The sequence below is a fragment of the Danio rerio genome, chromosome 16 (assembly GCF_052040795.2).
Source record: "Danio rerio strain M-AB ecotype USA chromosome 16, GRCz13ab, whole genome shotgun sequence".
Taxonomy (NCBI): domain Eukaryota; kingdom Metazoa; phylum Chordata; class Actinopteri; order Cypriniformes; family Danionidae; genus Danio; species Danio rerio.
This window is the reverse complement of record NC_141036.1, coordinates 30,661,491-30,684,823: the sequence shown is the minus strand read 5'-3', so window position 1 is coordinate 30,684,823 and position 23,333 is coordinate 30,661,491. Positions and strand designations below refer to the sequence as shown.

The window sequence follows — 23,333 nt, the reverse complement described above, 5'->3', positions numbered from 1 at the left end:
CCAATCACATGGCAGCAACTCAGTGCATTAAGGCATGTAGACATGGTCAAGACAATCAGCTGCAGTTCAAACCGAGCATCAGAATAGGGAAGAAAGTTGATTTAAGTGACTTTGAATGTGGCATAGTTTGTTGGTGCCAGACGGGCTGGTCTAAGTATTTCAGACACTGCTGATCTACTTTGGTTTTTAAGCACACCCATCTCTAGGGTTTACAGAGAATGGTCTGAAAAAGAGAAATTATCCGGTGAGTGGCCAGATTGGTTCCAGCTGATTGAAAGGCAACAGTAACTCAAATAACCACTCGTTACTACCGAGGTCTGCAGAAGAGCATCTCTGAATGTAGAACACGTTGAACCTTAAGGCGGTTAGGCGACAGCAGCAGAAGACCACACCGGGTGCCACTCTTAAGAACAGGAAACTGGGGCTACAATTTGAACAGGCTCACCAAAATTGGAGAATAGAAGTTTGGTAAAACGTTGCCTGGTCTGATGAGTCTCGATTTCTGCTGCAACATTCGGATGGTAGGGTCAGAATTTGGCATTACAAAACATGAAAGCACGGATCCATCCTGCCTTATAACCATGGTTCACGCTGGTGGTGGTGGTGCAATGGTGTGGGGGATTTTTTTATTGACACACTTTGGGCCCATTAGTACCAATTGAGCATTGTGTCAACGGCCTCAGCCAACCTGAGTGTAGTTGCTGACCATATCCAACTCTTTATGATCACAATGTACACATCTTCTGATGGTTTCTTCCAGCAGGATAACTCACCATGTCATAAAGCGTAAATTATGTCAGACTAGTTTCTTGAACATGACAATGAGTTTACTGTACTCTTATGGCCTCCACAATCACCAGATTTCAATCCAACAGAGCACCTTTGGGATGTGGTTGAGATTTGCATCATGGATGTGCAGCTGATAAAATATTTCCAGTACCTTGTTGAATCTATGCCACAACAAATTAAAGCAGTTCTGAAAGCAAAAAGGGGTCAAACCCTGTACTAGTAAGGTGTACCTAATAAAGTGGCGGGTGAGTATATATATATATATATATATATATATATATATATATATATATATATATATATATATATATATATATATATATATATATATCTTAGTAACTTTTGGATATCGTGTTTTTATGTTGCGTATAAAAATTGGCAAAAAAGAAAAAAACATGAAATGGAAATGGCTCAAACTGCATTTTTTGGGATTTTCATTAATTATGTTTTTACATTGAGTATTGAGGAGTAATGTCAGGTATTGTTTTAATAATAGAAAGTGTTAGTGTTTGAAGGCTAGAGGAAATCTACGTTTTTGGCAGTAAAAACTTATCTATCACAATTCTAAATTCTTTTAAAATTCCAACTCTGTGCATTTCGTAAAATAAGCCATGTTTTGGAGTCCCCGCACCAAGTTGTAATAGCATCTAATGGAACAACCTCTGGCCTCTGACCCTCAACATCCATTTTCCACTTCAGCATCATAATCTTCCCTAAATCGAGCATTCACATTTGAGCCAGTTCATTCATTTTGGCAACTGTTTAGTATGAAATAACAGTAATCATACCAAATACTGAATGTCTTTTCTCTCTCTCTGTGTGTGTGTGTGTGTGTGTGTGTGTGTGTGTTTCTGTGTCTCTTCTCGCTCTCCTTTTGTCATTGACCTTTGGACCTCGTCTCTGTCTGCATATTGACTGTTGGACTGCGAGTCACTTGAGCTGCCTGTCAATACTTACCTGGTTTAGACACCCTGAGAGCTGTGCTCATCAAGAGACACACACACATAGAGAGAGTGAGAGAGAGCTTTTATTATATTATTTAGTGTCATTTTTAAACTAAATCTGTGCTCGAGATTATTATTTCACAGACATATTTGCCGTGACCTTTGCAATGCCTGTACGTCACTTGTACGTCGCACAGCTCTCTATGTGAGGCTGTTTTACAGTCTGCTCCACCTTCTCCACGCTCTACCTCTCATTCCTTCTCTCCCTCTTTCCTTTTTACTCTTTTCATTTCCTTTAATCTCTCACTCCCTCCTGTTTCTCCCTCGCTGTCACTTTGATTTCCCTATCCACTGGCCTGTGCTCTGTGTGTGTGTCTGAGTCTGGAAAAGACAGACTGCTGAAATATGTTTAACGGCTGCTGTTGTTGTGGTATATACATATGGAACTGTAATATTGTGGTACGTGCATATGATATTTTAAAATTATCGTATGCATAAATTACAGCCTGCGCCTTGTGATTGACTTTATGAATTTCTATTGGTTTTGTATGCTGTAATGCTGTAGTTTTAAGGAGGAAAACAAATGTTGGCAGAGTAGTTCAGTTGGAATGAAATAAAATAAAAATGTAAACATATTTGAGAGCAAACTGTAAATGTTTACAATTAAAAAATTAAAAACATTTAAAAATAGCTACCTCAACAATGATTCTCTGCTGAATAAACACTGCAATGGCAAAGAAAATGTTGTAATCAGAATTATTAGCTCCCCCTGTTTATTTTGTTTCCCGATTTCTTTTTAACGGAGAAAAGATTTTTTTCAACACATTTCTAAACATAATAGTTTTAATAAACATTTCTAATAACTGATTTATTTTATCTTTGCATCATGACAGTAAATAATATTTGACTAGATATTTTTAAGACACTTCTATACAGCTTAAAGTGACATTTAATGGCTTAACTAGGTTAATTATGGTAACTTGGCAGGTTAGGGTAATTAGGCAAGTTATTGTTATTATAGTGATATATTATAGTTGTTGTTATTATAGTGATAGTTTGTTCTGTAGAATATCAAAAATATAAATTAAAGGTGCTAATAATTTTGACCTTAAAATGGTTTATAAAAAAATTAAAAAGAATGCAAAATGAAGAACTGCTTTTATTCTACACTGTTAACCCTTACTGTAGATTATGCAGTAAATAACTGTAAAATAGCCAGTGTTTAGCTGTAATGAAAAGAAACAGTATTTTACTGTAAAAGGAGCAGGATTTGTATGAAATTCTGTAGTGCAAAGAATAAATTACAGTAATTTACTCTATGTACCATTACAGATATTTACTGTGATAATAAATGGTAAATTACTGTTCAACCATTACTGCCCCATCTATTCTGATGCTTTATGTTGCTATTTAATATTTATTTTATCTCTGTGTTTTCTTTGGTTCCTTTTATGTTTTTAACATTGAGTATCAGGAGTCAACCAATGCCACAGAGCTTATTAAAAGGTAAGTGTAAGATATGGACGAAATGCATTTAAAGGCAAAAATATACACACAGAGCAAAGAAATTGTCACAATAATTTTTATAACTTTGTTTACTTTTTCTATAATTAATCTAATCTAATTGCCTAGTTTGACCTATAGTTAAGATTTTAAATTGCACTTTCAACTGAATATTAGTATTTTGCTAAATAACTAGTAAAAATGTGTTATTAAAAAAAATATATATATATATCTTAAACAACACGCACATACATTTTTGCAGAGACTCAATGAATTTGTCTGGAAAACTGGCAAGTAAAAGTGCCATTAACAGTATAAAGGCTTTCCTAAATAAATGTATAAATCATGATATTTGTTGTGTTTTTTATTATTTTTACTACAGATTTGGAACGACATGAGAATCAGATTATTTATTTATTTATTTTTTTCTATAGATGAAGTTTATATTATAGTATATTTTTATTGTTTTTATTAAACAATATGTGCATAACTGTGATAAATGTAGGCAGTTGCTTTGAAAATATGCTATGTACCAGGGGTGTCAAACTCCTGGAAGGCCACAGCCTAGTAGAATTTAGTTCCAGCCCTGCTTCAACACACTACCTTTAGATTTAGTTTGATCAGGTATGTTTAATTAGTATAATTGCACTGTTACTCTGTAGATTGTGCAGTAAATAACTGTAAAAAACAATGATTTAGGCATAACCACACACTCCCACAGGCTGTCCGTCTTATTCTAAACACAAAGGTGTTAGAAAGAGTTTTCAGAAAATGCTGGCCCTTTAAGAGAGCCAGGTGTTTGATTTGTTTACTGCTGAGTGTGCTCTATTCTCTGTCTATCAATTCAGATGTTGAGTTTGATATGTTTTAGGCTTTAAATAAGAATCTACAATGAGTAAGTAAAATGTGTTCAAATGTTTTTGAGGGTTTATAAAATAAGGCTGTGTTTTAAGTCATATTGTTGTTATCTTGAAATGTGTACTTGAAAGCTACATTGTTAGCTAGTTAGCCTCTCCTCATATAACTTCTTACATTACTTTTGTTTAAGTTTATGTATTTATTGGATATTGCATACTGCCATAATGTACAGATGCTAACAGTTGTATGTATCTTTCTGGCAACTAAGCCAAAATTAAATTCCATCATCTCAGTAAGGGAACATGTGAACATCATCACAGGGAATCACAAAAACATGATACACATAGCCATCCACACACAAAAGCTCCCCTGTCAGGTCCCAGGTTGTGAGTTTGTTGCTAAGTATTTTTCAGAGCAATGTTTCCATCTATGAATTTATATTAGAAACAATAAAAAAAGTTTGTTGTCATGAGATAATTATAACAATAAAAGATTGGATCCTTTGGTTTTTCGGTGTTGCCAACTTTATTTTTGTTTTCTATAATTATTTTAAACTTTTTGAGATTTGACAGAGCTTTTAATTATTTAAAACTTTAAAATTTAAAATAATTATTTTGTTTTTTGCTGTTCAGTTTCTTTTTTTTTGCATGGTCAGCATTGAGGAGAGAGTAACACATTTCACTGCAGCACTTTGTGTGTGTGTTTGTGTTTATTGGATATGTGATTGTGATAAATGTTGGCAGTTGCTTTAAAAGTATGCTATATACCAGGCGTGATTAATCCTGTTCCTGGAGATCTACCTTCCTGCAGATTTCAGTTTTTATCCATATCAAACAAACCAATTAATTAGGACTTGAACACCACTTGATAATTACAGGCAGGTGTGTTTGATATGGGTAGCAACTGAAATCTGCAGGAACGTAGATCTCCAGGGGTCAAACTCCAAGTTACTGGAGAACTGCAGGGCAGCAGAGTTTAGTTCCCACCCTTCTTCAACATTACCTGTAGATTTCTAACGAGCCTTAATTAGTTTTATCAGGTGTGTTTAATTAGAGTTACAGCTTAAAGTCCCAGTCACACTGCACTTCTCTCCCTTTAGACTTCATATGCATGTGAATGCTGCAGACCTGGAATGCAAGCTCATGCGACAAATTTTACAGTTTGCAGCATTGGAAAGTTCAAGCTTGGAGAACTCTGAACTGCAAAATCACATCATGTGATTGCTTGAGAGTCGAGACTAATCAAAGATCAAAACATGACCTCTCTGAACAAAAATTATGGACCAGTTGCTTGCTTTTTCAATCTCTAAATATTTTGTTTAATCCCACTCCTTTTCGCAGAGCCATGTGACAGAATTTTGCTTGCTTAAACATTAGTTTGACTGCAGCCTTGCTGTGCAGACCTAGGGCTCTCAGTAATATGTAAGATGATATTTATATCTGCTGATTTCTTAATTTTGTTATACATTTTCTGTTTTATATTTGTTTGCTGCCAAAACAATAAAATAAATTTGTCAGAATTTACAACTTAATTAATTTAAAGAATTAATAACAGGTAAGAATACTAATTAATTTTAGTAACACCTTGACGTACTATTGTGTATGCAGTATAATGCTGTGACTTGTAACACTACAGTACAGTAATTAACTGTACACAGTTTCCAGTTAGTTACCACTACTGCTCTATTACAGTAATTAACTGGCAACACTGTTGCCAGCTACTCACTGCAATAGTTCGGTTACAGTAAACAACTGGCAACACTGTTGCCAGCTACTCACTGCAATGGTTCAGTTACAGTAAACAACTGGCAACACTGTTGCCAGCCACTCACTGTAATGGTTCAGTTTCAGTAATTAACTGGCAACACTGTTGCCAGTTACTTACTGTAACCAAACTTTTACAGTGAGTAGCTGGCAACAGTGTTGCCAGTGTTCTTCTGTAAAAAAGCCTGGTAAGGTCTAACAGTGTAGCCTAAATAAAACAAATAAGACTTTCTCCAGAAGAAAAAATATGATCAGACATTCTGTGAAAATTTCCTTGCTCTGTTAAACATCATTGGCATTTAATAATTCTGATTGCAACTGTATGTCTAATTAAAATCTAATAACGATTAATGCAGTAAAAGAATATGACTAATTGTATTAAACAGTAAATTTGTTATTAAGTAATTATAATACTAGCAATCATTTATAATAAGGATTATTATTAGTAATGTTGTTTTTGTTGATATCATTACTATTACTATTTAATCTATTAAAGAAATTAATGCAATAATAGAAAATGACATTGTATTGAACAATTAACTTGCTTTTAAGTAATTTTAACACTAGCAATAATATAATAATAATAATAATAGTTATTATTGTTGTTTTTTAATAATGTTTTGTGTTTTAATAATGTTTATTATTATTAATTTTTAATCTTAAAAATGAATGCAATAAATGAATATGACTTGTGAATAAATGAATAAAAAAAAATTCTTTTGAACAGTAAATTCGTTAGTAAATAATTATAATACTAACAATAATATAAAACAATAATAATTATTGTTGTTTTTTTGTTGTTGTTATTATTAATATTACTATTTAATCTATTAAAAATTAATGCAATAAATTATTATGACTAATTGTTTTGAACAGTAAATTAGTTAGTAAATAACTATAATACTACTACTACTACTAATAATTATTATTATTGTTGTTTTTGTTGTTGTTATTATTATGATTCTTGCTATTTAATCTATTAAAATGAACGCAATAAAGGAAAATGACTAATTGTAATGAACAATAAATTTGTTAGTAAATAATTATAATACTAACAACAATAATAATCATTTTCCCAGTTCTGGGTTGCAGCTGGAAGAGCTGTAAAACATGCTGTATAAGTTGGTGGTTCATTCTGCAGTGGTGATCCCTGATGAATAAAGGGACTAAGCTGAAGTAAAATTAATAATAATTGTAATAATTATTGTTATTATTAATAATTTGTTGCTGTTGTCATTATTATTATTATTATGGCGACTAATCTAATATAAATTGATGCAATAAATATGACTAATTGTATACTAACAGTAAATTTGTTTGTAAATAATTATACTACTACAAATAATAAATAAAAATATGAAAAATTATTATATACAAATATAATAATATGTCATTTTTATATACAAATATTTTTTAACTTATTAAATGTTAAACATTTTATTTATTTATTTATTTATTTATTTGCATTTGATGAGAGGCAGTGTTTTTTAAATTGATTACATAAAATGAAACACATGTAATAAAATACTACATAGTAATGTAATACATTTTACCTATTTGAATTTATAAATATGTGAAGTAATTAGAACATGAATATGTTCATTATATCAATCAAGTGGACATATTATTAGAATTTTACATTTAAAACTATAAAACTACAACATTTTTTTACAGTGCATTACCCAATGTCACCCTAATAAAACCGGCCTCCATTCTCAGGCCACGCATCCCCTCCCACTTCTTTTCCATTCTTTTACATGGATTTGAATTTATATTTATATGTATGCATACAGCTAAGCGAGAGCCAAGCATCTCTCTCTGAATGTGTGCATTTATATTAAAGTGGACAGAATCTGCAAGGCCCACAGAAATGCTGGGACTGAGAAGGGCAGAGCATCAGCGTGCGGGTGTTGGGGTGTATATATATATATGTGTGTGTGTGTGAGTGTGTGTGTAGATGGGGGGAGAGGCAAAGGGTCCCCCTCTTGTAGACAGTTTGACTGATGACATGCATTAAACAGTTAATCTGTCTGATTGAATGTTTGCTTCCTCCAAATTGAAACATTAAACAACAAGGCGAGAAGCGGGAGGGAGGGAGAGGCCGAGGAGGAGAGCGGGATATGGCTTCATCTACTCCCCAAATCATGCAAAGAACCGCCTGGAATATATAATATGGGAGAGCGAGAGCCAGAGGAAGAGGAAGATTGGATGGGACAGTATGTGTGTGTGTGTGTGTGTGTGTGTGTGTGTGTGTGTGTGTGTGTGTGTGTGTGTGTGTGTGTGTGTGTGTGTGTGTGTGTGTTGCAGGGAAGGACGGGAGTAAGTGAAGGGGAAAGCGGCCGGACAGGAACCAGCAATGAGAATGATGGGATGGTGAAAGATGGTGTAAAATGAAGGAAAAGTGTGAGAGGAGGGATTGATATGAAGTATTTTGAATGTGGGGTAGGGTAAAAACTTGATCATTTTTAACAAGCCTGAAAGTTGAGTTCCTTCTAGATTTGTCAAAACATTTACATTTGTGAAATCAGGAGGGTACAATTTTTTGATAAACCTTTTAAATGTCAAAAATTTTTACTTTGAAGTTTTACATTAATAATAAAAAAAATTCAGACAATAATTAAAATAATAACAATATAAATGATCAGTCAGGTTAAGCTTGTGGAATTGAAAGAAACTGTTCACCCCAAAATAAAAACGACCTCATAATTAACTCTCCCTCAGGCCATCCTCTGTGTATAAGATTTTCCTTTTTCTGTTGAACACAGTAGGAGTTTTAACATGTATCCTTTCATATTACTGATGTTGGATAGTGACCTTTTTTAGGCTTCTAAAAGCATATAAATCTGTCATAAAACTATCCTATACACCGCCAGGGGGTTAAAAGGTGCAGTAGGCGATCTGCCAAAATGCTATCCGTTAGCATAATAGCATTGAAAACACAGACCCTCCCCTGTCGTCCAAAGCCACGCCTCTTGAAATCATTCATTCATTCATTCATTCATTCATTTTCTTGTCAGCTTAGTCCCTTTATTAATCCGGGGTCGCCACAGCGGAATGAACCGCCAACTTATTCAGCAAGTTTTTACGCAGCGGATGCCCTTCCAGCCGCAACCCATCTCTGGGAAAGTCTTGAAATCATGAACGCGAATATTAAAGATGACATTAGACAACCCACAAGATCATTTCATTCGCTAGTTTGAACACTTTTTAATACTTTGTAATACTATAATTTTGAATTGGCATGTTTTTATGTGTAGCAAGCAAAACTTTCACTCTCTCACACACTTTGTCCTACTGTATGCTTAGTGGTTGGACGGTAGAGTGTAGGAATTACACTTATTACTAAGCCATACTTACATGCTATTTCAGACTGAATATTCAAGGTAGCATGGTAAACTTTATTGGGAGTGTCACAGGTTGTCAGTTTTAAAAAATGAACAATGTTAAAGGGCCATGAAACCCCCTCGTGTTTTCACACCTCTACTTTGGAAAAAGTCAGAAAAGTGGGCGTGTCTAGCTCTGTTTAGGGGGGAGTGTCAGAGGAACTAGAGTGGGAGGGTGTGGGAGTGTCTATTTGGGCACGCGTGAGTTTCAGAGTCAAAATACACACACAGGAGAAAGTAATGGTGTTTAACCTACATGGACATCTGTAGTCGAATTATTTGCCAAATTATTAAATGTTGGACTTTAACTGCAGTTTGGCTCTTTGATTCAGGGAATTCATTCATGCCCCTCGCGACAAACAAGATATTTGATTCGAGGATCTGCTCTAAGCGTGTATTTTTCATGCAATGTTTGATACCGCACGGCGAATGAGAGAAAAAAATCCTCCGCATTTCCCGGAAACTTAGATGCACACGGCAGGTAGCGTCAGAAAGACGCGTGTGTTATTCCGGTCACAAAATGTGGTAAAAACCATACACGAGGTTAAAGTTTGGTTGTGGTGCTAACATGTTTACACTCGGTGCTATAGTTAACTTAGTTCAATACGAACAAACTGAATAAACAAAGAGCGCTGGTCGCTCACTTACCAAATCTGTAGAGACAGGACAATCACCAGCAACTAGAGCCGCGTCTTTATGAAGAGAAGACTACAAGTGAATCCGCATCTCAGCGTTTGCAGATGAGAACAGCTCTCAGGTAAACAATAATCCTCCTTAGACACGTAAGTTATTGTTGTCGAGCGTCGCGTACACTGTTAATCCACACGTGACGCCAGCTGCGCTCTCACAGAGAGAAAATGAAAACAAAACTTAAGGGCAGCAAACTATAAAAGCAACACTTCACGCTTGTTTTGCCAACACAACGTGGCGTCTCTGTCGTGTAAACACGGTGACACTAATGATTATTAATGAAGTTGTACAATAGAGCGCGCTGATTGGTTTGAACCAAGCCTTACTCATGCATTAATGCATCACACTGTAAGACGTAATAAGACACACTCTGGCACAGAAGTCCAGTCTGCATGCTGGAATACAACGCTATTATGTCATGGCCGTGACGCAGCTTCAAAAATTCGTTTCAAACCGGAAGTACGAATTTGCTTGAAATAACGCAAAAACAACCAATTTACACTTTTTAGTGAAATATAGGTGTCCTAATAGTGTTTTTAGCAGTGTGAGACACATATACGACTGTCAACAGCTCAAAAAATGTGTTTTGGTGTTTCGTGACCCTTTAATAAAAAACCAACTTCACCTCAGTAAAGCAGGCTAGGTGGAATAGTGCTATTTACTTATGTTTTGTTATTAAACAAAAAAAAAATCGACATTATTGAAGCTGTAAAAGCTAATTAATGAAATTGAAAATATCATCGATCTTTTGCTGGAAGATTTAAGTGGCTGAACAATACTTCTGTGCATATAGCCCATTCGTAACAACAAAATCTACGTCAGCTTCGCATGACTAAAATAGTTTTAAAACAGAACATTACCTGTCTAAAAGAAATACTTCAGACATTGTGTCATCCTTCCTCCAGTGTGGAAAAGTAACTCCAATCTTGATTCAGGATTTTAAAGTTTTGATTCAGCATTTGTTTTTACTGCTGTCACTCTCTCGTGTGCACGTGAATGCGTGGCCGGATCTGTGTGAACAGGGGTCTGCAGATGTACAAATCTACATTTGTTGACAGACAGTTTGAGCTACTTATCAGAATTATGGGAAGTGTCAGCCTGATACATTTTTTAACTGGATGAACATTTTTTTGCCTCATGCCTTACCCAGAATATAAAAATAGTAATACATATAAATACATTTAGATCATTTACTTTGATCATTACTATTGGAATGTAAAAAGACTTTGAATCAGCACAACAACAACAACAAAAAAAATTCTGGGGATAATCACCTACAGCACATTTAACATGTCTTATGAAGCAGATTGATGTGTTTTTTTGTGAACAAAAAAATAATTAAAATTGTTTTTAAATGATAAACTCAAATCAACGACTTTCAGTGGCTACTTCCTCAAACACGATGTTTGACACATTACGCGTGGCGATGATCATGATGATAATGTACACTGATTCAAACAAATAAGGCTGTGCAAAATCTCAAGCTCTTCTCTGCTCTTCTCCTCTGACCTTTTAACTTATTCTTTTCCACTTTTAATTGGTTACTGGTGTTTCGTTATCCTTGTTCATCTATTCTCACTGAAATTTCTGCTACAAATTCAGAAGAGCATTCGGCTCTCAAAGTCTCTGATTTGAGTTCATAATTTAAAATTGAAATATTTTAATATTAACAATAGTTTCAATATTTTTATTACAAAAATACAATGATCTGCTTGACAAGACATCCGTTTACCCTCTGGAGCCATATGGGTCGGTTGTACAATGTACAATGTTTTTTTGTAAGCTTCAAAATAAGAGACACTACCCAACACTATTATACAGCACAGAAGCACCAGTATACAGTTTCATTCATTCATTTTCTTTTGGCTTAGTCCCTTTATTCAAGGGTCACCACAATGGAATGAACCGGCAACCTATCCAGCATATGTTTTACTCAGAGGATGCCTTTCCAGCTGCAACCCCGTACTGGGAAACATCCATAAACTCACATCCACACACATACACTACGGACAATTTAGTTTATTCAATTCATCTATAGCACATGTGTTTGGACTGTGGGGGAAATCAGAGCACCTGGAGGAAACTCACAGAAACACGAGAGGAACATGTAATTCAACACAGAAACGCCAATTAGCCCAGCCAGGACTCAAACCAGCGACCTTCTTGCTTTACAATTTTTCTCCATTTGTTTGGCTTATTTTTTGAAACAGAAATTACATTTTCAAAATTCTAAGATCATTTGGCAAAACAGTGTTACAATTTAGCACAACACTATAGCTCACTTGCAAAAGCTCATATCTCTCCCAAAACAGTTCATTCGTGTGCCAAAACTAGATTTCTTTCCCATATAGAAAGTCAGTGCCACAAAAATGGCAAACATCCTTCTCAATTGCTTTGGCTCATTTCTTGAAACAGACTGGACATTCTCAACACACTTGGTGTTTTTGCCAAAGTAATGTGGATGGTTTAGCATAACACTATGGTTCACATGCAATAGCGTAAACCTTTCCCAAAACAGTTTACTCACGTGTCAAAACTAAATTTCCTTCTCATTTAAACAGTCAATTCCCCCAAAATGCCTCATCCCTTTAATATTGTGTAAGCACTGCAAGTCAAAACGTTTAAATGTTTAGACTATGGCACAGGACCACTAAAATATCCCTCATGTCCACCTAATTGTAATGATCAACCACACACAAAGTAACTTCCATATATCACAGCAAAAAAAAAAACTGTATACAGTGCTATGAATAAAGCTGGAGTTTCATAGCAGTTCTTCACTGCCTGCTGTCCTCACCCTCCTGACCATCCACACGCTGCCGTCTGTGTGGCCACAGATTCTTGTCCACATCACAGCGTATATTCTCTCTTGCGATGCAATGAGGGAAGATATGGCGCGAATGTCGCAACCATCTCCTACAATGATCAAATGTTCCAAGGATTCACCTACTGTATAGTATTCATGGTATTATGGTCTTGACTAAGTTTGACAATTGAACAGACTATTCTGCATGTGATGACTTATTTAATGAAATGACGCTGACACGTTTTAGAGAGAACAATCATTAGACTGAGAATTGACAATTAGTTAAGATCAACAAGAACTATTCACTTGGAAATTGTGCTAAATGTAGTAATCTGTCCTAAATCTGCTAAAATCTGTTCTTTATCATTTGCAAAGATGTACTAAGACATTTGCAATTGAGAATGTAATTTCTGTTTCAAGAAATGAGCCAAACCAGTGGAGAAAAACTGTAAGTTGACGGTGCTAACCACTGAGCCACTGTGCTACCCCTAGGATACAATTTAAAGAAAGTCATATGTAATGTAATACGCTGAAGATGGAGTGAGGTTAAGTAAATTATGGAGTAATGTAAGTCTATGAGGGAACTATTCCTTTAAAGGTTAAACATACAGTCACCGGCCACTTTATTAGGTACACCTTACTAGTACCCCCTTACTTGAAAGCCTTTTGGCCTTCAGAACTGCCTTAATTCTTTGTGGCATAGAAATACCAGAAATATTTCTCAGATATTTTGGGTTATATTGACATGATAGCATCACACAGTTGCTGCAGATTTATCTGCTGCACATCCATGATGCAGATCTCTCGTTCCACCACATCCCAAGGGTGCTCTACTGGATTAAGTTCTGGTGACTGTGGAGACCATTTGAGTACAGTAAACGCATTGTCATGTTCAAGAAACCAGTCTGAGAGGATTCGTGTTTTATGACATGATGCATTATCCTGCTGGAAGTAGCCATCAGAAGATGGGTATCTTGTGGTCGTAAAGGGATGGACATGGTCAGCAACAATACTCAGGTAGGCTGTGGCGTTAACACAAGGCTCAATTGGAACTAATGGGCCCAAAGTATGCCAAGTATCCCCACACAAATTACGCCACCACCACCAGCCTGAACCGTGGATACAAAGCAGGATGCATCCATGCTTTCAATGTTGTTGATGCCAAATTCTGACTCTAGTATCCAAATGTCACAGCAGAAATCGAGACTCATCAGACCAGGCAACGTTTTTCCAATCGTCTACTGTCCAATTTTTGGTGAGTCTGTGTGAATTGTAGCCTCAGTTTCCTGTTCTTAGCTAACAGGAGTGACACCCGATGTGGTCTTCTGCTGCTGTAGCCCATTCACTACAAGGTTTGATGTGTTGTACGTTCGTAGATGCTCTTCTGCATACCTTGATTGAAACGTGTGGTTATTTGTGTTGCTGTTGCCTTTCTAATAGCTATAACCAATCAGGCCATTCTCCTCAGACCTCTGGCATCAGCAAGGCATTTGCGCCTACAGAACTGCACCTGGATATTTTCTCTTTTTTGGACCATTCTCTGTAAACCCTAGAGATGGTTGTGTGTGAAAATCCCAGTAGATCAGCAGTTTCTGAAATAATCAGACCAGCCCGTCTGGCACAAACAGTCATGGCACGTTCAAACCCTTGTCACTTCTTAAATCACCTTAAATCAACTTTTTTCCCCCATTCTGATGCTCGGTTTGAACTGCAGCTGATTGCCTTGACAATGTCTGCATGCCTAAATGCATTGAGTTGCTGATTAGAAATTTGTGTTATCAAGCAGTTGAACAAATGTACCTAATAAAGTCTCCGGTGAGTGTATATAGTATGTATAGTTTACATGAATTTTACCTAACCTTTTTTTTTTTACTGAATCTGTCCTTAATTTGTTTTACATTGTATCCAAGATGAATGGATGGATCGATAGCAAGATAGACAGAAAGAACTATGAGTAGAACGATAGATCGATAGACAGACAGACAGACAGACAGACAGTCAGATAGATAGATAGATAAATAGATAGATAGATAGATAGATAGATAGATAGATAGATAGATAGACAGACAGACAGACAGACAGACAGACAGACAGACAGACAGACAGACAGACAGACAGACAGACAGACAGACAGACAGACAGACAGACAGATAGATAGATAGATAGATAGATAGATAGATAGATAGATAGATAGATAGATAGATAGATAGATAGATAACGGTTCTTAAATACAATAAAACTCTTGAGATCAATAGAATAAGGAATTAATCCTCAGGTTGAATTCTTATATACATAAAACCATAAAGTTTGACCTGTTTGCCAACACGTTTTTTAATCATTGAAAATAAAAAGAAATGAAAAGTTTATGATTTCTTATTAGTATATTATATATACTATATATATATATATATACTATAATTTATACAGATCAGATTAAGGATGTTGCCTCTTTACATATGTTATTATGAATGGTTAGGGAACGTTATTTGACTCATATTTTCACATTTTCATTATATATACTTTGGTTGACCTGGTGAACTGACGTGTAGGAGAACTATAATTTAGATTAGATTATTTTCCCCTTAACCCCTGTCAGGACTCTATATGTGACTTACACGGTATAAATTCATTCTTCCTTATAGCCTATGCATTTGGCCAAAAACAACCTCTTTCTTTTTCCCTTTCCCGCCATCACCTGATCTTTTTTTCTTATATTGTAGCCAGATAATTGCAGAATGCCACACAAGATGACGGATTGACGACCAGATGAGCCTATGGATGCTCTCACATCAACGAACACGAAAAAGCAGAACGATCACAACATAAATAGACAGATTGCAGGATGGATGAATTGATAGATCTTTTAGAGAAGGTCAAACTTCTGTGCGCACACTCTCAAACCATCGTGAAAAGAAGAGAAATTGATTGCCGCTCACAAAAGGGTTGAAATGACCAAGAAATTATTTTTCTGGGCAATGAACATTGTGAGCGAGTAAGAGAGAAAGAGAGAGAGAAAGAGTGGAAGAGGAAGGGGGGAAAATGCCCAGCCTCTTTGTATGAATTGTCTCAAAAGTAACTATAGTCATCTTCAAGGGTTGCCAGTGTTCTGGTCAAATGGCCACTCTGCTAGACCAGACTTTCAGTACGTCTGCCTCATCTGAAGTTTGGCTGTTTTGCCAAAGGAGATGCTTATGATGTCATCATTTCACCTGTCAAAAGACTGCCTGTGGGACAACTGGCACCCACAAAACCCTAGCGCCCCATGGCACAAGCTTTCGATTGTGGATATCTCAGTTCCTCGATTGATGGACGTCTGCCTCCGATCCACACTGTATTACCCTGCTGGGGTGACAAGGAAGACATCTAACACACCCACCCCTTCCCACAGTGCAAATAAAGACATCTAGGGGGAAAAAATGAATGGCGCTTTAATCACATGACGTCTGTGTGCACCAAGCCGTTCAAACGGCGCGCCACTAATGGACTGCTGATGAATAGACAAAGGGAACAACCATCCACAGTGAGCAGAACAAATAGGCCTCCAGCACAAATGGAGATGTAAGTGAGGCCACTCACTCACGTTTGGATATGTGGATTGGGGTTCAGATGATCACACCCACAGACAGAGATGAATATACGTGCCTGTGAGCAAATAAATGCACCCAGTTTTATTGTGAGCTCGCTGAGAGGCCATTACCACGAATCCGTGTGCTAATCATAATTAATCACTTACTTATTAAGCGTTAATTGCGCTGCGCAAATGTATCCTCGTCCCAGAAATGGCCGGGAATTGAAGTCGCTGGGACAAGGCGATATTAATTTAGTCTTACTTATTAATTTCCCTAATTAAAACAACAAGACCTAGATATATAAGTGTATTCTTTGTGCTAATAAATGAGGGTTTTGAAAAGCAATAGCAAGTCAAGCGTGTCGCTGTACAAACCGTAAATCATCCTCTCGAGGGTTGATTCATACTCTTCATCATTTCTGAGCCAAACGAACATATTAAGAAGATTGCACCCAAGTTGTTGTAATTACACTCATCCTTTTAAAAAATACATACATTCGTTTAGATAAACGGTTTTAGTCCTAATAGAACTTGCTGATCTCTTTCCACTAAAGCTTAATCATCTATCTAATAGGATCAGGATGTGTTACTGCTTTACGGGCCTTTCTAAAACAATGCCACTTTCAAGGGATAGTTCACCGGAAATTGAAAATTTGCTGTTAATTTACTCACTCTCAGGCCTTCCAAGATGGTGACTTTTTTCGCCCTTCAGTTTAATAAATTGAGGACTTATAAAGCCAAACGATCTGTCCATATACAAGAAAGTGAAAATTATTTACAACATAATATTAACACTATTCCCCCACTCCATTTGTCAACCAACGGAATCAGTCTATTCATCAGTGAGAGAAATGTCACCCTTCAGAGCTGACTGATTGCTGAGTCTGTGGATTAGATTTAATGTTGTTTTCTGCACAGACTTTCTTTTTTTCCACTGGTATTAAAGGGTTAGTTCAACAAAAAATAATCTCTTAGTCTTCCTTATGTAGTTCCAAGCCTCTTAGATTTTTGTTCATCTTTGGAACATTTTAGATGAAATCTGAGAGCTCCCTTATCCTCCATTGACAGCAAAAATGCTCCACGAAGCTCAAAAAATGCATATTTCTTAAATTAAAAAATGCTGAAACAAAGCATTTCGAGCACACAGCTCTTTATCAGTGTTCATCACAGTAAGGTGCTCCATCATCACTCCTCATTTCCTCTGGAGTTTCATGTAATTTCGGGTGTTTCATTTTTACTTTGTCAACCTTAAAATGCAGTTTAGCACTTTCACTTTCATTCAGGAACATTTCTTGCATGCCCCCTGTGACAAATGAGATATTGGATGCGAATATAAACTGCTGGAAGAGTGTTGTTTTATTGGAATTTGATGGGGAATCCCTGTATGGGGAAAAAACCCCTCCGCATTTCATAAATGCAGGTGTCTGTGGTCCTTCACTGACTCTGTAAGCGCAGAGAATAGTGCCGTGTGTGTATGGAATATCCTGTCACAAATAGCGGCAAAATCCTACATGACGGTGATAATCTGATTAGGTGTTTACATGTCTGCGCTGCACTTCAGTAATGCAATCTGAAGCGAATAATGCTAAAATCGGCATACTACACATGTCCGATTTCTGTTTAGTTTGATTAGGACTTTAATGCTGATCAAAAATTGCTGTTTACATGGTAGACTATTAAGCAGAATATTGTCTTAATCGCATTAAAATCGGATTATTGGTGTCCATGTAACCTCATTGTACTCATTGTTTCAGGAAATCCTTTTCCAACCTTCGAGCATCTTGAGAGTCTAAATGGAGGATAAGGGAGCTCTCGGATTTCATCTAAAATTTCTTAATTTGTGTTCTAAGGGTCTCTTGGGTTTGGAAAGACACGAGGGAGAGTAATTAATTAGATAATATTAATTTTGGTTGAACTAACTCTTCAAAGAGTATTTGTTTCTATATTTGGACTCTCAAAGTACTGTAGGACTACAGTATCAGCTAAAAAAATCTTCAATGTTCCACGTAAGAAAAAAGTCTCATAGTTTGGCTTGACGGTGAATAATTACACATCAAATTTTAATTTCAGTATCCTTCTACGAGAGAGTTTGCCACTCACTATTCATGCCAGCAGAAATCGCTTAATTTAGTTGCGAACTGTAGGCATGTTCCAGATATTTTAGTCTAGTATTCACTTGTGAAATAACTTAATGAGTGTCCCTTGTTTCCCCCGTGTCTCGCTTTTCTCCATGCATTTTTATCGGTTTCCTCATTTCTTTTTATCCATTTCCAAAATGGTCCACCTGAGCGGGCTAAGCGAGGGCGGGGTGCCGTAATAGCGCTAATGCCCAGTAATACGGGCCAGATATTATAATCTAAGCGCTGTCACAATGCGTTAGCCGCCGCAGACTGACGTGTCAATGCTACTGAACGCAGGTGATATGGCGGGGCAGGAAGCGCGGCCCGGTAATCGTCTAACACAGACAAGTTTATTTTGAGTCTCTCTCTCTCTCTCTCTCTCTCTCTCTCTCTCTCTCTCTCTCTCTCTCTCTCTCTCTCTCTCTCTCTCAGACACACAACACACACACACACACACACACACACACACACACACAAACACAAACGCTTTCTTTAGGTTTTCAGGCGCGTGAAGGCTAACGACCCGTGCGCGCTCCTGTGATCACGGTGCGGTGCGCGCTTCGTTGGTGATTTATGCGTGTGTGTAATTGAGTGTTAATAAAAGGTTGTCCGTAGCGCGTGTAATTGTGTGTTCAAGACTTTCTGTGCGCGAGCGTGGATGTAATTGGGTGTTATCGATGTTGCGCGCGTTTGTGTGAGTTAGGGTAACTTCAGACTGAGAGCGCGCGCATGGCTATATGCGTTCCCCCCTGCAAGATCTGTTCTCAAGTCGGGCTCGTCTTCTATAAATCTTACTGCGCTTTCATCGCCCTTTAACAGACCGTGGAAGACGTACACTAGAGGGCATTCTATACGTGGTATAGGTTTGTTCAGTCCCTCTCCTAACTTTCGCCAACTCATTTACATTGCAAACTGGATCATTAAATGAAAGTGTTTGTTGAGTGGTGTGTGCCTTTTGTATCTATTTGTTTTGTATCTTTTTTTATGTGAGCAACCCCGAAAATCAGCATTTAGTTCTGCATAATATTTCTGTGTAGCTGCATTTCTATAAAGATTAAACCGATAAGCTGTCATTTTTAAAAATATACACATTTACAAATATAGATGATTGAAATTAAGAAAAAAAGTGACCCTGGATCACAAAACCAATTATAAGTAACATATTTAGAAAAAAAAAAGATTTATACATCACCAAAAAGGTGAACAAATTAGATTTTTATTGATGTGTGGTTTGTTAAGATATTATAAAATAAGATATGACAATATCTGGCCAAATAGCAACTATTTGCATAATACTATTTGGAATCAGAAGATAAAACAAATCTAAATATTGAGATAATCAATAACCTTTAAAGTTGTTAAAATTCCATTTATAGCGATGTATATTACTAACCAAAAACCAAATGAAAAATGTACAAAATATCTAAATGCACCATGATATTTACTTAAAATTCTAATGGTTTTGTCATAAATATTGAAATATATATGTATATATTTAATTAAAAATTATTATTATATAAAAATAAATATTAATCATTGATATCCACTGTTGAATCTAAAATCTAAATTTTCCTTTCAGTATTATTATTTAATGCAATTTAATTTATCTTTATTTCTATTGCACTTTTACAATGTAGATCGTGTCAAGGCAGCATGACATAGAAGATTATAGTGAACTGAAACTGTCAGTCCAGTTTTCAGAGTTTAAGTTCAGTTCAGTTCAGTTTAGTTCAGTGTGGTTTAATATTCACTGCTAAAAGTCCAAACACTGAAGAGCAAATCTATCGATGCGCAGCTACAAGTCTCGAACTATGCAAGCCAGTGGCGACAACGGCGAGGAAAAAACTTATAGGCGAATAAGGCGAAAGTGAAGGATAAAAAAAACCTTGAGAGAAACCATGCAGGCTCAGTTGGGAACAACCATTTCTCCTATGGCCAAATGTCTTGTGCAGCGCTGCAGTCTAGACATATTATGTGTAAAACAGTAAGCCATGTCTGTATTTAGTACTGTAGGTAAAAAGCTACTTCTAAGGTTCAGAAGTGACATATGATGTGCACTTTACTATCCCATGAGGCCTCAGGAGAGGATTGGTGAATGGCAGTACAGTGACCTACTGATGATGCAGGTCATGTGATAAAGAGGATGTAGTGTGCAGAATGTCTGAATTCTATGCATTCTACACATATTCATGCTATATACATTTTTAATGGTCGTGAAGTTAAAATTGAAATGCAGTACCTGATTTTTTTTACATGTAGTGTGTATGAGTGGTGTGACAAATATTATTTTTACTGACCAGAGCAACTGCTAGACCCTTATAATAAGGCATAATTCCTAGTGAATGCTGTGACCCAGTACAATATTTCTGATTAGTCATTATATCAAATGGATTGAAATACACTTTCACTTTATTAGGTACACCTTGCTAGTACTTGCTGTTTTACCCGTTATCCATTAACTAGGACAGCCTTGACTCTCTGTGGCAAGAGTCCACACTGACAAGAGAGCATAGCACAGCTCCTGCTGATTTGTCGGTGATCTGTCTATGATTTGAATCTCTAGTCACACTTTATTTTATGGTCCGTTTGTGAATTTAAGCTATGTTGCATCTACATGCCAACTAAATCTCATTATATTTTAAGTAGACTGTTAGGTTGGGGTTAGGGTTAGTGTAAATTGACATGTATCTGCATAGTTTCTTATAGTCAGTTAAATGTCTGTTGAAGGAGCAGTATCAATTAAGCAGACAGTCTACTAATACTCAAATGGACCATCAAAATAAAGTTACCGAATCTCTTGTTCCAGCACATTCTAAAGTACTTTATTGGACTGAGGTTTGGTGGCTGTGGAGGCCAATTCAGTATTGCAAGCTTAGTCATGTTCAAGAAAGTTGTTATGCACATTTTGCTGCGCTCTACAGTATCAGATCAAACTAGTCTGGACATTCTCCTCTGACCTCTAACACCAACAAGGCATTCTGACCCACAGAATTATCATTCACTGGATATTTTCTATCTTTTGTAGACATTAGCAATGGTTATGTTAAAAATATCAGCATTTATTTTCTAAAAAAACTGTGGACAGCCTGTCTGGCACCAACTAACATGCTATACATTAGGAGCAAACAATTATGTGTTTAATAGACGTCTAATAGACGTCTAAACTTAGATAACTTGGCTAAAACAAGGCTAAACTTGGGCTGGCAGTGAAAATCTAGTAGACATAGCCCAAAACTAGACTAGTCATGAAATAGACAGATTGGACAGACTTTATATGTGTAGTCATTCATTTCTGTTTATTTGTTGAATAGTCTAATTTTGGCCTATTCTCAGACTCCTAGATTTTCACTGACAGCCCAAATTTAGCCTTGTTTTAGCCAAGATGACTATGTTTAGACATCTATTAGACATCTTTTAAAAACAAAAAATGCTTGCTGGAAAGTCACTTAAATCACCTTTCTTCCTCATTCTGATACTCCGTTTAGACTTCCGCATATATTCTTAACCATGTCTACATGCATAAATGCACTGAGCTTGTGCCTTGGGATTACATGATTAAATATTTGTTTCAACACACAACTGAACAGGTGTTGTTGTTACAAAGTTACTGGCGACAAGCTTATATAAACACAAGAATTATTTCGTTCTTAAATTTATTTTTCAGGTTTTTTTTGTTTGTTCCTTTTTTAGTTTTTTTAAATGTGATTGAACTTGAGGTCATGATTTTTTTCTGTAAAGTTAAAATATATATGTTACGACATAAAACAGAAAAGCATGAAGCAATAATCATTAATTTTCCTTCAGCTTAGTCCCTTTTTTATCAGGGGTTGTCACATCCAAATGAACCACCAACTAATACGGCATATGTTTTACACAGCGGATGCCCTTCCGGCCACAACCCAGTACTTGGAAACACCCATACACACACGCACTCATACACTATGGCCAATTTAGTTCATCCAATTCACTTTTAGCACATGTCTTTGGACTGTGGGGGAAAACAGAGCACCCGGAGGAAACCCCACATAAACACGTGGACAACATGCAAACTCCATACAGAAATGCCAACTGACCCAGCCGGGACTCAAACCAGTGACATTTTTGCTGTGAGGCGACAGTGCTAACCACTGAGCCATCGTGTCGCCCCAAGCAGTAATCAGTCTTAAGTAATTTGTTTTCTATTTGGTCACTAGAAAATCACTTTCGGAGGGATACTGCACAAACTGTTTGTTTGAACCACTTACATCTTAAATGCTATCAAATTGGAAGACTAAAGTTAACATGTTCAATTAATTAATTTTTTTTTTTTTTATTTCATGAAGCTGTAAAACTTTACAGTTGGTGGTGGATCCTCCAGGAATTGTTTAGCTTGATTTATTAAATGTTTGAACATGCACCCAAAGAGGTGTTGTGGTGTATATTTCACAGACACTTTAATCTGAAGAATTGTACAATGGATCAGACTTGGTAATTTAGTTGAGGATTAAACCTGCGATGTTAACAATTGTAGTGGGATGCTTTACTGCTTGAGGTTCATAAATAAAAATATAATACAAAATGAAAACTATATAAAACGTTTAAATTGTTAAAATGTTGGTATTTGTGGTGATGAACAGCTTTGTGTTGTGAATGTGTTTATGTGTCACAGTGTGCATGAAATCGAAAGAAAAAAAGCCCCTGACTGGCACAATCCAGTCATTTCTACAAACTATAAAAATGTTTTTTTGTTTATTTATGTTTTTTGATTTAAAAAAAGTATTTTCCAACATATTTTAAAGACATAAAATAGATGAAGTGCACATCTGAAGTAGAGCAGAATAGAATGTACAGGTGCAGGGTAGTTTTGTGTGTGTGTGTGTGTGTTAAAGAGTGTGCATGGTTTGGGGCCTGTTTAATTGATGTGGGCTGA

The 23,333-nt window shown here is 36.3% G+C and overlaps 1 long non-coding RNA gene across 2 annotated transcripts in view; it reads right to left on the bottom strand.

Annotated features, from left to right (window-relative positions):
* LOC141378199 (uncharacterized) overlaps positions 1-23,333 on the bottom strand; it is a 54,693-nt gene that overhangs the window by 14,951 nt on the left and 16,409 nt on the right. The window contains exon 4 of one of the 2 annotated variants that reach the window (XR_015511491.1): positions 10,791-10,940. The exons of the other annotated variant lie outside the window; for it this stretch is intronic. This is a non-coding gene — a long non-coding RNA (uncharacterized LOC141378199). The remainder of the gene's footprint in view (positions 1-10,790; positions 10,941-23,333) is intronic. 2 annotated transcript variants of the gene reach the window in all.